This window comes from Carcharodon carcharias, chromosome 26 (genome assembly GCF_017639515.1).
Source record: "Carcharodon carcharias isolate sCarCar2 chromosome 26, sCarCar2.pri, whole genome shotgun sequence".
NCBI classification, from domain to species: Eukaryota; Metazoa; Chordata; class Chondrichthyes; order Lamniformes; family Lamnidae; genus Carcharodon; species Carcharodon carcharias.
The window spans coordinates 18047484-18065369 of record NC_054492.1 but is presented as its reverse complement, the minus strand read 5'-3'; the positions used below and the strand labels follow the sequence as shown (position 1 = coordinate 18065369).

At 40.3% G+C, this 17886-nt stretch overlaps 1 long non-coding RNA gene across 1 annotated transcript in view; it reads left to right on the top strand.

Moving 5' to 3' along the window:
• Nucleotides 1–17491, top strand: part of LOC121270014 — a 104852-nt gene extending 87361 nt beyond the window's left edge. Inside the window, exons 3-4 of the long non-coding RNA XR_005941457.1 lie at nt 13062–13269; nt 16640–17491. This is a non-coding gene — a long non-coding RNA (uncharacterized LOC121270014). The remainder of the gene's footprint in view (nt 1–13061; nt 13270–16639) is intronic.
• The last annotated feature ends 395 nt before the right edge of the window (nt 17492–17886 follow it).

The window sequence follows — 17886 nt, the reverse complement described above, 5'->3', positions numbered from 1 at the left end:
ACTAGATGTAAAAGGAAAGCATGAGTGTACTATAGTCGCATAATTAGAAATTAAGATTATAAACATGGTTTTGGATTAAACAGAACATTTAGAACCATTAGGTCAGTTTCGTTCTGGCACAAACACAAAAGATTAAGAAAAACTATTCGATAAAAATAGGTCCTTTTCCATATTCAAAGTCTTACTACTCAAATGGCCTTCCCATTATTAGGATCTTATAACAATTAACTTTGATGGGTTTTACATTCTGGAATTCTGAGACTATTTGTAAGCGGAAAAGAAACCACTATAGCGATAAAAATAAATAACTGACTGACAGCAGGAGGAGAGGCAACTGTGTGCTAGACAGAGCAGCTGCTGCCAGCTTTAATCTCATTACCTAACTGCAATTTGTCCACAATGCTTGAAATTCCTAGGCTACTATATTTGGTTACGTGTGTGGAGCACTGAAGCCTTGTGCTGCAACTTAGCTAAGATTCAATTTACCACAGTGATTTTTTTTTTAGCCGCTGAATGTATTTTTGCCAGAAGTCTTCAAGATTACAGGTATATTTTGATTTTAGTGTTGTTAAGACTAAATAATAAAGAATTCCCTTAATGTCTGCCCTGCAAGTTTTGTGGGACAGAACTTTAGAAAGGATATTGCGGCTGGTTTGAACCTAAATGTAATTCATATTAATAAAGTAATTTTGCAAGCCTTTTATTTAAAATTTGAATTTGTTGAATACAAACCAAAGCGTACTAAATTCTTGATTTATTATCTTCTACATGAAATGTGGAAGTCAGGTAATCCCATTGGGAAAAGTACAAGAGGCTCTTGTCGCTTTACTTCCCCATTTTTACTGAATTTGGCATCAAGTGATGTTTGTATTGATGTTCTATGCTGCAGAATTGCAATTTGCTGTGACTATGGAAGGCTATCTTTAGCTAAAACATAGTATGAAATGTTGAAGTAATTCATTATAATGTTAATGCAGAGACATTCATGGGGATTATAAAAATTACTCAAAAGTGCTTGGAGTGGGCACACATAATTTCCATCCTCTGAGAGTTAGAAACCATATTAGAGAAACCAACCATTCATTTCACTGTAACTGATGTTTACATAATTTGTGAGCAAACCAGTTACAAGGATAGGCTTGCCACTTCACAGAGCCAAAGAGGTCTGCAATACAGAAGGAAGCCATTTGGTTCATCCTCTCTGTGTTGCTGCCTTCCAGAAAAAATCCCATGTCATGCTCTGTCCCCATAACCCTGTTTGTCTCACTGCTCCAAATATATATCCACTTTAATAAATACGATGGTCTCAGCCTCAGTCATCTCCATGGTGAAGCATTTCATTCTGCAGCAACATTCACACACCATTTTTTTTTACATTATCACCATGTGGTCTATTTTAGTTGCTTTTTACACAACATCAGCGTCAATCATATTTGCTACTCTGATAAGTGGGATTTTTTTTAACAATAATTTGCATTTATATAGCACTTATAGCCTAGTAAATGTCCCAAAGGCTAAAGTAGACCTTGAGCAGTTGGAGGGAAATATTTAGGGCTGGTTTTGGGAAAATTTGTGAGCAACTAGAAAAGTAGCAAGGCTGAAGAGGGGGAAGGAGAAAATCCCAATGTGAAGGGTCAATATAGCTCCTGACCATGGAGTGGTGGAAGAAACAGGTAAAAGGAGGGCAGAAGTAGAAAAATGGAATGTGTGCACTTGTATGTAGTAGGAGACAGGATGTCTCTGGAGGCATTTATAGATAAGAAAAAAACATTGAATTCAATCCAATGGGAACAAGGCACCAATGGAGGTTGTTGGGAAGAAGAGAGATAGGATGCAGCTCAAGCAGTATTAGTTATTCTGGGATTATGTAAGAGCAACTTTCCACCAAGGAAATCATTGGGGAATCTGGGTATGCGGTAAGTGCAGCAGGAGATAATATTGATGACCTTTTATCAAAACAACCTGCAACATTTACTTTGTTTCTCTCTCTCCAGATGCTGCCTGACCTGCTGAGTATTTCCAGCATTTTATGTTTCTCTTTCAGATTTCTAGCATCTGCAGTATTTTGCTTTTGTATTAGCACTAGTTGAGAATAAAGTAGGGAAGTTGAAGGTAATATTGGAACAATAGAACAGTGTGTCATCAGCTTGTTATGGAAGCTGGTCTTTGCCTATTTATGTTGCAACTTTGAAGCATCTGGATAAGGAATAGAAAGGGGCCAAGGCTGGAACCTTGAGGGCATTTCTAAGGGAGACATGCATAATTGGGAGGAGAAACTGTTGCAGGAGATGGACTGACTGTTTTCGGATAGGTAGGAGTGGAATGGAGGGACAATCTTGTCGATAGATATGGAAAAAGTTGTTTGTGTGCAGATGACACCTGGCCCTATCTTTTCACTCCACTTCTGCCTTTAACCAATTACCTGCCTGATAATTAAGTAATGAATGAGCTAGGATTTCTTCCTATTGTGTACTATCATTGAGCTCAACTCACACAACAAAAGACTCCACATCCTTACCCAGTGGCTGCATGCCCCTCCTGGCTGAGTTGTACACCACTCCAACAATGTATTTGGCCTAGAGCTGAACTTCTAATCCCTGAGTCTGGCCTTCTGTGCATTCCTCCTTTTCCTATGTCCTCTTTTAGCATTTTTGCTCTTATCCTCTGAAACTTCTCTTCATCTATTTACTTCCTTCCCCATCTTTAAAGGATTTCTGAAAATCCATATCTTTGGTTAAGCTTTGGATCACTCCTCTCTGAGCTTTCTCTCTCGGTGTCTGTTCTTCTTCCTCCTCTGTAAATTGCCTTAGAGAATTTTCTTTCTTTGAAGGCATTTTATATATATATATAATATGCAAGTTGAAATTTGCTGAAATTGATTAATGAATACATTGTTACACGTTCACTGGTTCTGGATTCTTTGGAGATGGGCAAGGCTCAGAAGATAATGTGGAGCTCCAGTTCAAGGTAAGTAAATAGGACCAGAGTGGCAATCCCATAATGATGGCCAATCCACAGAAGATTCGGCCCAATCAGTATTATTAGTAGTACAGTTCTTGCTATGTACAATGTTCCTGATCCATTGCATACAGTTTTATCATTAAGCTCAGAGGGAAGTGACAGAAATGTTGTTCTAAATTATGAATATCGAGAGACAGATAAGACAAAGAGGCCTGAAAGAGCATCTTCTGCTTCACGAGCAAAAATCACAATATTCTTATGAGTCCATTATTTGCTAGTGTAGGTATCTGTATGCTATACCCTCCTCCCCCCTTTTCAGCTGAGCTACAGGTTCAGCAGAATGATGAGAGAGGCAAATCTTAATGCTCTATATTGATCACATAAGCCAAGATGCAGCTTCCTGCAAGTTGCTCCTTCTCCAAGCCAAATGTAGCTCAGTTCTCTCCTAAAACGGACAAGTATTTTGCTACTTTGCTTTGTCTAATCCATGAATAATTATTTTTAAAAAACGCAAATTAAGTATAATCACTGCCCAATCAGAGCTTTCAAAAAACTCCATCCTTCAACAAATTGCTAAAGTTACATGAAGTTAGCCTGTGGACTGAGTTTGCTAGAAGAGATTTACTGTGTCAGTTCAATTTCTCTTTCACCCAGCCTTTTCCTTCTGCCACACTTGCTTAACAAGTGTGTATGTAAGTTTCCAAAAATTCTGAATTTTTATGATATTATTACCTCCTTTTAAGTCTACACAGAGTATAGAAAGCTTTTTCAAGGTCAGGCACACATATAGCACACCTTTGATGTTTCATCCTGAGCCACGATTTCATGATCTGCAAAATTTATTAAAGGTTTTCAGACACAACTACGCAAAACAGGTTTCTTCATCCTAATTCAGGTGGAAGTGGCTGTTATAATTTCCAGATAAAAGAAAAAGGCTTATAAAAAAGCTGGTGTGAAGGGAAGAATCTCAGTGGTTTTGATGATGGATTTCAAGCTCCTCAAAGCTCCGTGCTGATGCACAACTATGCATCAAAACCAAAATGCCTCAAGAAAAACGCTAGCTCTGATTGCTCGACATCATAAGCCAGATAGATACAAAATAATAGTGTATTCTCTTACATAATGCTTTGAAGCCCCTTATTAGCAATATGCTGCAGATTGACTGCCTACAACTACAATGCTGCTGCAATGTCTCCACAGATGTGTTGTGCTCCTCCATGAGGCTATTGGAGTCCACAGACCACTCATGGCTAAAAATGTCACTAATTCAGCTCATGTTTCAAAGCTTGCTTGCCCCTTTTGTGGCAGGAACTTGTTCTGAAGGAAAGTGAAGGAACCCTATCCACGTACCGATAGGAACAGCAGCTCTCTGTTCTCTGAGGCAGGCTTTGGAAAGGCATAGGCATACTGAGGACACATATCCTGGACCCCATAGCAACAGCCATTTTGTGGCAGCAAATCTTTTTTTCCTCCACAGAATTATACACTAGAAACAACAGGCTGCTAGTGACTTGGTTTTTTTGTTGAGCCAACAGTGATGTACAGCAAATACCCCCAACATTGTGTATTCTGATGGGAAGCTAACTAATTAGGTTCATCAGTCAGCAGGAAGCCATCAACACAGGAACCTGGCCTCAGAAATCATTTTAAGCAGGTTTAGACTTTAAAGGATATCCACCTCAGTTCTCTTTATTCTTTCACAGGATGTGAGTGTTGTTGACAAGGCCAGCATTTGATTACCATCCCTAATTGCCCTTGAACTGAGTGGCTTGCTAAGCCATTTCAGAGGGCAGTTCTGGAGTCGCATATAAGCCAGACCAGGTAAAGATGGCAGATTTTCCTCCCCTAAAGGACATTAGTGAACTGGATGGGTTTTTACAGCAATGGTCACCATTACAGAGACTAGCTTTATATTCCAGATTTTTTATTAACTGAATTTAAATTCCATCAGCTGCCATGGGATTTGACCCATGTGCCCAGGGCATTAGCCTGAGCCGCTGGATTACTGTTCCAGTGACTTTACCAGAATGCCACCATCTTCCCAGTTCAAGGGCATAACCACATAAACTATGTGAGATTCCTCCACAGAGATTCTCTGTCATATGAAGTAACAGCAATCTTGCATTTCCAAGCTACAGTGGAAGTATCATACGGGCAAGAATGTAGGAGGTTTTATTATCGTTATTCTGCAGTCCACAAGAGAACAGGAAAACTCTAGAACAGAAGTTGCTAAATTGGGATCTGTAATGAGGTTATAGGGGGAGCAAGAAGGGCGACTGTTATAGCTCACTAACAGATAATGCCTGCGATACATATATTCTCCGTTGGTGGCACTGAAGCGCTTAACACTCAGGCCTGCAACATATTGCTATTCTCCCTCTGCTGTTATTTGTTATCTTCTCATTTAAGGTAAAAATAAGGATACAAAAAGTGAGATTAACATTGGTTGCCATGAGCGGCAGTAAAACCCAGCTGTCAAAATGTATCGTGTGATGAATGTGATGACAGATGCATTAAATTCCTTGTGAGCTTTTAGTGAGGTGACTGTGGAGAAGAATGTGAGTGACGGAGCACTTCCACGTGAAGGCTGGGGATGTAAAGGGAATTGTGCTCTCTCTTAGGCACTGATGTTAAGCAATTCAAGTATGAAGGGAGATTACCAAGTGGCTAACATTTTCAGTAATGGGGATATGCAGTACACTCTGCTTACCTTGCCATCTCTTTGAATTTCCTGCCCTGTGTGCTATGCATATGGTGGTTCCAATGACAGTCATTGCTCTGGCTGCCTCCTGCTGCTGCAGCTATGCTGCTTTCCTTCTGTTCTTGCATTTCAGCTTGCCAACCGATGTCTTTCTCCTCTGCGTGACTTCATGTAGAAGCATTTCCACAGCTACACCCATGAACTTTGGTCTCTGGGCCATCTTGAAAATCTGACAAATATCCTTGAAGAAATAAACTTCCTGTTGTGCTTGGGAAACAGTTCTAAATGACATGGCTCCTTTACACCACTGCAGAGCTTTAAATTCTACAACAATCTGTGATTTCCTATCCTCAAATGGCAAGATCCCAATGTTAGCCATTCATATTGCCCGGAGTTCATTGCCATTAAGCAAATAGTTGGTGTGAATTGTGGTCTGCCATTCATTCAGGATTTCACCCATGACAAAAATCCAGATAGATATTTTTTATCCTCATTCCTAATGATTTTACTTTCTGAACTGCAGTGATTCTCCTCCATAGCATTTAAATACAACTTAAATGTCCACCAGATGCATGCAGAACAGAGAGATAATGTGTCAATGTAATGCAATTGATTTGATGACACTGCTGCCATTTTGGACCTCCAACCAGCACTCTCTTAAGCTTGCACAACTGAATGTGCTTTAAGTAGCATGTAAGGAACCCACCATCGCTATTGAATGGGATCATTAGCAACTTACAGGTTAGTTGCTGGTTGATTTATTCTGGCTGTTGCTATAATTTGACATCTTTTTGGTGCTTTCCATAGTTGATTCAAGTTTCAGGAGTCTACAGGGAGTGGTGTGGCAAATGCTGAAATACTTTTTTGCTGACTTTAAGGCTTTTGCACCAAAGTTACTTCCTGACATGGGTGCACTAATAGATCTTCCTTTTGAAATTGAGCATTCTTAGAAGAATAAGCAGAGATTATTCAGAGCAGGACAAGCTGCTAAAAGAGGGAGGAGGAGGAGGAGGAGGGGGAGAAGGACTCTCAGCAGGAGGCCATATCCACCCAGGGTGTTTAGGGAGCAATTCTCTTATCTGAACCTCAGTGACAACCAATGTTTGAGACTTCTGCAATACAGACGCTGTCACTAAAATCTTACAACTGCTGCAGCCATAACTGCAACTTCAGAGTAGGGCAAACCGCGTTGCCAGTGGCTGAAAAGGTGATTGTGGCAATGAACCTTTATGCACCTGGCTCTTTCCATGCTGGTACTGGAGATATTAGCAACATCTGACTGTTTGCAGACTTTATATAGGGGAGGTCACTGAATCACTCTATTCAAAAAGTGGTAACTTTATTTTATTTCCCCTTGCAGGAGACAAGGAGACAGTGTGGGAATAAGAGTTTGCAAGCTTTGCAGGCTTCCCCATGTGCATGTTGCCATTGACTATGCAGATTGCTTCGTGGATGCTTCATAGTGACTTGCCATGTACTGGAACTCCAAGGGATTCCACTCCCTTAAAATGCAGCTGTTGTGTGACTATGAGGTCATTGCCCTGTATCTTGCCTTCATTTTAGGGTAGTTCACTGTGCCAGCTGTACTTCAGCCACATGGTGGTTGCTGTGTAACAAGGGATATCCACTGATGACACCGCTCATGACTCTGGTTCACAACCCACACACACGTGGGCAGCATGCATGCAGTGAAAGCCATTCTTCCAGAAGAAATGGGATAGAGTAGATAATAGGTGTGCTTAACCAATGTTTCTACTATCTGGACTGCCCTGGAGGAGCCCTGCATTACTTTGCTCACTGGGTCTCAAGATTTGTGGTGGCATGCTGCACAATTTCACCACATGGAAGCAGCTCTTGCTACTACCTAATCAGGCAAGGAGCAGAGAAACAGGAAGAAAAAGAGGGGGAAGAGGAGGAAAGCTAGACAGCCCATTTCTGACTGGGCTTTGTGTGAAGAACTCATATGAGTCCAATACTAGTACCTTCAACACCTGTTCCCTATTCACAAACAATCCCATAACTTATCATTCTTCTGTTACTAACGATCACAGCTTCCACTTAGTGACAATGCAGAAATAAAAACCAAAACAAAATAAACATTCCAAAACAAATTTACAAATGAAATCATGCCATAGTGCATACCAAAGTCAATAATCACCATTGTGCATTCCCCTCATGCCTGTCTTCTATTGCCTTTGCTTGACTTAGTGCTCCTATGTAGTGCTATCCCAGTGGCTGTAGCATGGCTGATGGAAGGCTGTTGATGCAGAAAAAACTTCAAATGGGCTTGGAGGAAAACAATGAGTAGCTCTGGGCTGAGAAGGCTCTACAGCTAATTGCACCATCTTGGCAAGTGCAGCAGCAGGCGAGGCTGGCTGACAGGCAACAGCACAAGGGTGTTGGCAGAGTGTCTGCGGTGGGATCATGAATACTGTCATCCTTGAGACAGATTTTTCCATGGGGTGATGCATCAGCAATCCTAATAACCTGTTGGAAGACATATTGCTAGACTATTGTGACACACTTCAATCCCCTTTAAACACTGGTGCCTACGGTCAAAATTACAGCAATCTGACCATGTACAGCAACAAGCTGACTTTGCATTGTATTAGTCTTAACTTGCATTGCAGCATGCAGAATTTCATTGGATGCCACTTGTGCTGCAGTAGAAGCTGGGACATTAGGCATCAGTTAGTGGAGTTGGCCACCACTTTCATACTGGAGAGTATGGGTTCCAAGCTCTGCACAAAGCCCCATGCCAAGTTGGTGCTAGATTCCTCCATGCTGCTTGACATTGAACACAGGGCCCTATTTAACTCTGTGAAAGTGAATGGGTCTCGAGTGAGTTAAAATTGAGCCCACAAGTTTTTTGTCAGGCTTCCCAATGTAGCAAAAAGCATTTTGTTCTGGACACCCGTTCTTCTGTTGCCTGGCCCAGCAAATTCCTCACCTGAGTAACCTGCAGCAGAATCTGTGCATGAAGTCATCCTCTGCTGAACTGCCACTTGTATTATCTTTGACCCTTGCCCTGGTTGCAGCACACTCATGTCTGGTACCTCATCATGTGCAGATCCCAGCTCTGAGCTGTGCAAACATAATGATCACTATCAGTATCTGAGCTGGTGGCTGCAAAAGTAAAATCAAATGATGGTGCTTTTTCATCATCGCTGACTTCTTAGTTCTCCTCCACTGGCTGGCCATGTTGCACTTCTTGGGTATTTGAAATGAAATTTGCGTACAAGGGTAAGGTTGTCGGGAGGAGTAAGGGGAAAGTAAAACAATGTGTGCTGACACCATCTGCAGCTTGTGACAGAAGAAATCGTGGGATGAGGGCCAAGTGGTATGTGAGAAGGAGGATTGGATATGAGGACATCGTCATCTTTAATAGATTCAGCTCTGTTTCACAGGAAAATGTGCCTGCCCTCTCCGGTTAGTTCCTGCTGTCTCTGGTTGTGCACCACCTTGATCTGCAAGAGAAAGGGAAGTTTGTCCATTAGCGTTATACAGTCTGTTAAGCTAACGTGGATGTCATAGTCAGATGTGTCTGCAAGTTGTGAGATGAGGATGTGAGGCTTCCAACAGTGCTAAGTGGGTGAGGTGAGGCTATGAATGCAAGATTGATCGAGATTGTTGGTAGGTGAGTGATAGGGGTGTGGTGAATTTAACAGTGACTTAGGTTAGTTGTGCAGTTGGTAGGATATGTCATTTGAAGAGGAATTTAGGTGAAGTCATTAAACTTCTTTCAGCACTGCATTCAGGTTCTCTGGGCTAAACTCCTGGCATTGACTTCCTTAGTTATCTACTCCCTCTGCCTTGTCCTTGTCTAGAGAGCCTCCTTTGGATACAGGACATCTCTCCTACTTTTCATCTCCTCCACAAGATCTCTAGTACAGCATCCGAAAACCTTGGGTGCACATGGTCTCCCATGGTCAGCTAATGTTCTTTGTTGCACAGCACTATTCCAGATAATGTCAGCTCCTCCAGCTGGCACAATGCACCTTACTCGTAAGAGATGCAGGATAGAATGAAGCAATGCAGGCTAGCTTCAAGTAGTGCAAGAAAGTAACAATATTGGGTCCTTTGCTGACGTGTGCAGTCAATGAACAGCGTGGTTAATGCAGGTTGCACCGAGGAATTTCTTGCGCTCATTTCTGGGAACTATCCATGGGGAGAGCAAGGCAATGTCAAAGGAAAATTCACCTGCAGCTGCTTTTTGCTCAACTTCTAGTCACTGCACTGGTTGAGGATTGGGTACTGATTGCCTCCCTCTGTCTGGAAAATTGTGCAGAGTATAGAGGAAAAAACAAAAAGTATTAACATAATAAATAATGTTCTAAAAGAAGAATAGTGGAACACAATGGTAGTTGTACAATGAAGAAGAATTTTAGGATTGTATTCAACTGTATCTTTGATCATTAGAAAAAGATACTTTTGCTTTCTTCTTATTCTATTTTGTTTTAATTATTTTATTTATTTTTCCAAACAATTTACACACAATACAAACGATCATGATCACAGCATTTAAGACCATTGCTATAATGAAATACACCAATATCTATGGATTGAAGTATATGTTTGTATGGGAGGGGGAGGTTGTAAGCATTTTCATGAAGGTTGACTCCCCTCGAGGGAGAGAAAGAGAGAGATATGCCAAGACATGGCATATAGATAGGAAAGAAAGCCAGAAAGCTGAATCCTCATGTTATACGCTGAGATAATTACAGTTAATTACCATACATTTACAATGGGAGAGTACTGATTCAAACAGGAGAGCAAGAAGGATGAATTTAGACAGCAGTACTTAAGATTACTTTAGAGCATTAAAAAAGTGCATAATATAATAGACCGTTGGTCAGATATTTTACTGTGTTGTCATGAAGAATATCTGTCAAGAAGAAAGATTTTCACTTTAGACTTGAGTGTATGTTTTGTTGATTTGATCCATATATCCAAGGGTATTGAATTCCACACATCTAGGCCAGTGTGTCTTATTGATTTTATACGCTAAAGCAATTTTTGGATTGACCAGATGCATATAGCTGGAATTTCTTGTAGGGTAGTTATGTAGAGAAGAACTCAATTGAAATATTTTGTCGAACAAGGATAGTAATTGATTGGAATGAAATCAAAACATAAGGAGGGAATTTTGTACAAAATGTATCACATCAATTTTCAAAGACTTAAGGCGAATAAGTAAGGGGTCAGTGTTGTCAAAATTGCCTGTGCCAGCACATATTTGTATAGCTTACTGCCGTAATAGGAGATTAGGATGTGTTTTTGATTTGTGGTATGCTCACACATTGCTAATAGTATGTTAATTGTATTGTTACGTTTAAGGATACGTATGTGGTGGGCATTAATTGATTAAGTACCTTGAGCACATATAAAGAAAGACCTGTGTGCTGCCCATTTGTCCAAGGGTATGATTCTCACTTCAGAATTTTCATTGACTGGACATGCAAGAGGTCTTGGGTTCAAACCCTGGACGAGTCCTCATGTGTTGTCACTAGTAGTCCAAGTTGCCTGTTGCATTTCAAAAAAAAAGCCTGCACCGGAGTGTGCTTGGAGAGGGAGTACATGGTGTCCATTGGTACCCTTGAGGCCTTCCACAATCAGTGGGTACCGCAGAGGCTGGAGTGCATCATCTCCCCACAAATATTACTTTTATTTAAATTAGATAAGTTTCCTCTAAAGATTTGGTTTTTGTTACAGTGCCCTTTGAACGGGCTGTCAGTTTGTTTATTAGTTAATTTGTTTATTTGATTTTTACTCAAAAGTATATAAAGAAAGAACTTCTGTGACTGGTAGGCACTGCAGGGGCAGGAGTGCATAATCATTCCCCAAAACGACGTTTTCATTTGATAAATTTCCGTTAAAGTTTTTGTTTTAGTTACAGGCAAGTTATAGTTCCCCTTTCCAAGGGGCTATTCATTAGGCTGTTTGTTTATTTGTTTAAGGCACTTTCAAAAGAGTACATTGAAAGACTTCTGGGAGATAGTGGGCTGAATTTTACAATGAACAGGCGGGTGCATGTCCTACCCGATCGGGCATGAAATCACACGAGATGATGTCAGGCGAGTGTCCCAACGTCATCCTATGCTTGTGCGATATTTCAGTCGGCAGGCACGCGTGAAAGCCGGAGGTGCGCCCGCCAACAATTAAGAGGCCAATTAGGCCAATTGCACCAACTACTGGTGCAACTGTCTGTTAATTTTACGTAGCCCGTCCAACCTTACAGTTGATGGACGGGCGAATCGGCCAGTGGTCTTTGCATTTTTCAGCAAAGCTCATCCACGAGCGGAATGAGATTTCTGTGATGAAACAAAATATAAATAAATTTTTGTGGATAGCATTTTCATAAGCTAAATTTTCAGATGACTGATTATGATGCATGGACATTTTTCTTCAACTTTTGGAACCATTAATTTTGCTGTTTCAGGTCTTCGGCTCCCTGAGGCAGCTGTCTGCCTTCAGGGAGCTTTCTGTCAGCGCTGGCGTGCGCCCAGGTTGACATCATCACCTGCCCCCTCCCCACCCCGGCAGCGCTGAGCTTTGCAGTGCACGTTTCCAGTGGGCTGACCATCAATTGGCCGGCCAGCGTGAAATCGCAGTCATGGGCCGATCGCAGTCGGCGGTCCGTTTCCTGGCCAATCCCGGGCCCAATGATCACGCCCACCCGCCAAGCTGAAAATTCAGGCCAGCATGTTGGTTAGGGAGGAGGCAGGCACATGCAATGTTGCATTCTGCAAATAAATCTAGTATTAAGTGTAAAATTGGTGCCTGGTTCCCTACTTCACCATCTGGCTTCAGAATGAATTAACAACATTGTTACGGTTGGTTACATGTAGCCAAAGAATAGAAATATGTATTTGAACTGGCAAATAATATCTCAATTTATACAATATTTCTATGCAATGAGAAACATTTTTTAAACATTTAAGAACTTGCCAATCACAACACCTAGGAATGTTGTAGTCTTCAAGTCGTGTTTCTAGAGGGCAATCACAAGTCTCCATTTCAAAATTAAAGAATACAGGAATCCCAGAGTTATTTCATGATTTTATCTGTCTTTATTTATTATTTTCTTTATTTCCTACTTTTCCTATTGCAACGTTGTTAAGGCCAAAGCAGCATTTATAACTGAATTCCAAATCTTGACCTCCAAACATATGCAAAATAACTTTGTCCTTTACAGTTACTGTAATTGAAATTAAAATGAGAGATTAATTTGCTTAGGTTTAGGGCATTAGGTTTGATTCTCAATAGCAGTACTCACTTCTGGGTCAGAAAGTTGTGGATTCAGCTGCACTTCAGAAACTTCATAATCTAGATTGATAGCATCTGCATTAGGGTATCTTTTGAATGAGACATTAATCCAAGTTTCTGTCTGCCTTCTCAGGTGGCTGTAAAAGGTGGACTTAAAAGATTCATGACACTATTTGAAGAAGAGATCTGTCCATGGCCTGGCCAGCATTTATCCTTCAGCAAGTATCACCACACAATCTATATGGTCATCTATCTCAGTGTTGTTTGTGAGACTTTGCTGCATGCAAATTGTCTGCTGTATTTCCCTAAACTGCAGCAGAAACTCTTTAGGACCTCCTGAGGTATTGAAAGAAAATATATCTGGTGCAGTTTGCAGAAGCATCATTGTTACATCATTGTTACATTTCTGCATGTTCACCTATGACAGCAGATTTCTCATTACCTATTTGATGATAAATTCAGCAGCCTGTGCTATTGCTGTATGTTTAAATACTCTTTGTTTTGATTTGAGATCGTTTATTGACAGTTACAACTCTCAGGCTCACAAAAACCACCAGATTTTGAATTCTAGACCCAGAGGGAGTCAGCCAACCATGTGAAAAACTCTCCATAAAACTGATGTTAACTCTGAAACAACTAGACAGAACTCAAGTAACTTGATGATCACAGTCATCTCTCTGGATCATGTGCATTTCCGAAGACATTAAAATTAAGAACAATACAGAATCCAATGATTCGTCACTAACCGAGCACAAAAATATTGAATTGGTGATTGTGACTGTCTTGCTAGATTTCTTTTCCATGTTCACATTTATCCTAATTTGCTGTCTGCCTCAGTCATCGCAGAGCCACTGTTCTCCAAACCTTAATAATTAAATGAGCTTCTGCAGCCAAAGATTCTTACTTTTGAAATATACCCATTGATATTCTGTTCTTACATGTCTCTTTTACAAAGGCAATGATCAGGGCTGATTTATAGATGAAAGAATCAAAACTGGGGACTATTGACACTGACATTTAGTATTTCTTTAAAGAAATGCTTGAAGAAAGCTACACATACACATATGATCACGTTGGCTTAATCATTAGATTTTGTATGTTTTTGGCGGTCTCACATCAGCACAATGACAAACAAAACCTAACTCCAATCTAAATATTGATAAGTATTAAGTGCCCTTTTGCAATTTTCCTTCAAGTATTTTAAAAGGAGAATTTATATGAATAAGTGGGAAAAATTAAAGTATGGAGATGTTGATAAAATTGAAAAAAAGTAGAAGAAAAAGGATCAAGGGCATCCTATATAAATAAAAGTGGTAAATTACTCTTCAATGTCAGAACCAGATGAAAGCATCAGAACAGAAGATATGTGTTGGGTGAATGGGGAAAATGTTCAGTAATAATCTAAACTACTTAATGTATAAAAATCAAAGTTACCAACAGGTTCTATCACAGCTGTCTTACCATAAATATTTCTCACATTCTTTCAACTTTCCTAATGCTTCTGGTTTGATTCCATAGAGATGCAACAATGCTCATCAATGCCAGATAATAGATTACTATCATCAGACATTGTTGCTAAAGCATTATGCCCTGACCAGTCCTTTGTTAATAGTGCCTTTCTGCCCCAGTTACCCAAATCTTAAATGCTGTTGAACAATGCACATTATTCATGTAGCAAATATTTTACAGATACTGATTTCACCATTCATTTGCTAGCAGATCACTGATTTGAGAAGGAATATTAGGCTTTATATCAGCAGGTGTCTTTCTGAACCCAAAACCTGGTAACTCATTGATTGGTGATAGCTGCATTCCTTGCAATGTGTGCATTTGTTATTTCATAATCTGGTGGAGAATAGGTTTGCTAACATCATGGTTGTGATTAATGCAGTGATAGCTAAGTGCATTGTGGATTCGGCAACCACCAATCCTGATTTTTCCAACAGCTCTAGAAATGTTGAAGGCAGCATGTATTGTTTCCAAATTATTGTTTACAGATCTCTGCAACTCAGTAACCATTTTTGGGTTGATTCTCTGAGCCACTGCTTTCATCGAAGCACCTTAACTACCACAAGGGTGTAATGGAAAATCATAAGGAACATGCACATGATTTTTCAATACATCCTCATGCTACCACACCACGGCTTAGTGCACTGATAATTTCATTCTATTTTAAGACAAAGGAGTTTCATTCACCATAACATAAAAGTTATAGAAATATATGATCAGAAGTAAGCAATTCAGGCTCTCGAGCCTGTTCTGCCATTCAACTGGATCATGGCTGATCTGTATCTCAACTCCATATCCTCACAGCTGGTTCTGTAATCCTTAATACACTTATCTTTAATACACTTACTATGAGAAAACGATGTTTATGCCACAACTCTGCCCTTGATCACACTAAATAATGCTGGAAGTGGTTGACAAATTCTGCTGCTTTGTGTCTACAGTGACAGAAAATCTGATTCTTGTTGCAGAACTTGACGCATGCATAGGCAAAGCACCTACCACTTTGGCCAACTCAGGAAGCGCGTGTGGAAAAACAAGAGCCTGACTCTTAGGACTATTATGATCCCTGTAGAGGCCGATAACTTTTAGAAAGATATTCAAATTTCTAGCTATTGACTGTAAAGACCACAGGACAAGGTTTCAAGTTTTAAGACCTTCATGTAATAGAAAAACTAAAAGCAACTTTTCTAACACCATTCGGTCAATTTATACTCTAAAGTACAGAAACATTTTTCCACTTAACTTTTAAAATGACCAGAAGTCTCCCTCCATGACTATACTTTAGTCTGTCCCTTAAGTGGACACTTCATTCTCCAGGAACCAGTTCAAAGCTATTCTCAGCTCCTGATGGCTTGCTTCCTTTTCCCTTTTCTAGCCAGATAACTTCTAATCCACAAAGCGACTTCTCTGGTGAGGGTTACCCTGGAGATTCCTTCCTCTAACCAAAGCTAGGCAAATCTTCCAGCCCTGTGTAAATCTTCATGAACTTGGTCTCTTCAATCAAGCATGAGCTCCTTCATGCATTGTGATGAACAATAGAGGCTGGCTGCCTCTATCTTTCTGCTCTCTCTTTCACAGATTCTTGCAGACTGACTTGTCTGTATGATTCAGGGATATCTTAAGAAAAATCCTGTGACATGGTGCCACAATGGCTTTCTATGGACTCCTCCCCTCTCAAAGCCCATCTCCATGGCAACTTGAATTACATAAATTGCATCCAGTTAGAAATGTTAATTAGCTATCTGTTAGACCTCCATCTCCATTCTATCTTGAAATTAAATAGAAGCTTAAAGCATAATTGTTTACAAAAGCTGATATTCCTAACACCTGCCTGTGAGACGTGAGACTAACAGTCTACCCAGAGTCATCACAGATATCTTTGCCATTTTCCACACATGTGAGCATCTTGCACTTTCTTCCAGTAAATCAGCCTGGCCCGCACTGTCCCCAAGTTACCCAGGCTTGTTGTCAAGCAGGGTTCAGAGTAGGTTACATGAACCTTTTCACTACTCTGTTATATCTTAGATTAAATAGACAATCCAAAACCATAAGAATCTTACAAGTGTCATATTTGTAACAGGGCCAAGATGCTGTTTTATGAGCCCTGTCCTCTCAGCACATTTGTTGTATGGCTGTGAAACATGAACAATTTACAGCTATCAAGAAGGGAATCTCAACAATTTTCATTCTTGTTGTTTACAGCACGTTCTTGGCATCTCATGAATGCAACAATCCTCTCAAAGGCACATCTCCCATGTATGCTGGCACTTATCATGCAGACATGACTTCGTTGGCTTGGGCACGTTTGCAAGATGGAAGATGGATGCATTCCTCAGGATTTTCTGTATGGTGTTTGGCCGGAGCCAGAAGGTCAGTCAGACGCCCAAAGATCCACTTCGAGGAGGCTTGCAAGCATGATATGAAGGCCCTAAACATTGATTTTCACACCTGGGAGATACTGGTCAACCGGGAGAAATAGCAACATCACCTGTGGACCGGAGTACGCTGCCATGATGATCACTGGTAACAGCAGCCTGACAACAGACGCCAAACTGAAAACAGCAACCAACAATGACACCTGATAACTACCTCATATGCAACATCCCTGTAATGGATTTGTTTCTTCAGTCATCAGCAGAAGTGCACCATATGAAACTATTCCATCCCCAGTGTATTTGCTGCATATCCATCATCATAGATCAAAGGATGCCAATGAATATTCCTACCAAACAAAATACCTATCAATCTCAGTTTTGAAGTTTTTGATTTACATTGCCTCGACAGCTTTTGGGGGTAGGAGCAAGAATTCCAGATTTTCACTGCACTTTGTGTGTAGAAATGCTTTCTGACATCACCAATGATCTGTTTAACTCTAATTTTAAGGTGTTGTTCCTTGTTCTAGACTGTTTTCTTACTTTCTTACTCCATCAAATTCCTTAATCGTTTTATATAGCTCAATTAGATCATTCCTTAACATAGTTCATGGAGACTGAAAATGAATAAAGTGCAAAACACATTCTCTATATTTTTGCGTAAATAGTCCCCGAAGAAAATAAATATAATTCCTATAAATGTTAAGAGTGATTTATATGCTTACTGTTAATTTTGTTTTTATTATCCCATGCTATAAGAATTCACATTAAAAGGTAGTCTGGATTTTCCTGTGGCAGTCAGTGTATAGTTGACTTCTGAGTCTTCTTAGCAGCTGGTAAGGTGACATTATTTTCCACTGGCTTTAACCCTGCCAGTAATGACACACCACTGAAGGGGCAGATTTAATCAGCCATTTCCTGATTTTCCAGCTTCCTTTCATTGTAAATTGTGATAATGCTGCGCCGTCATTTTAAAACAAAAATACCATTTCTACTCCATACAGAAACCTCAGTGGAAAAGGACTCCAGCTGTGTGTTAAGCAGTATTCACGGGAGACTGCAAGAAAAAAACATGTA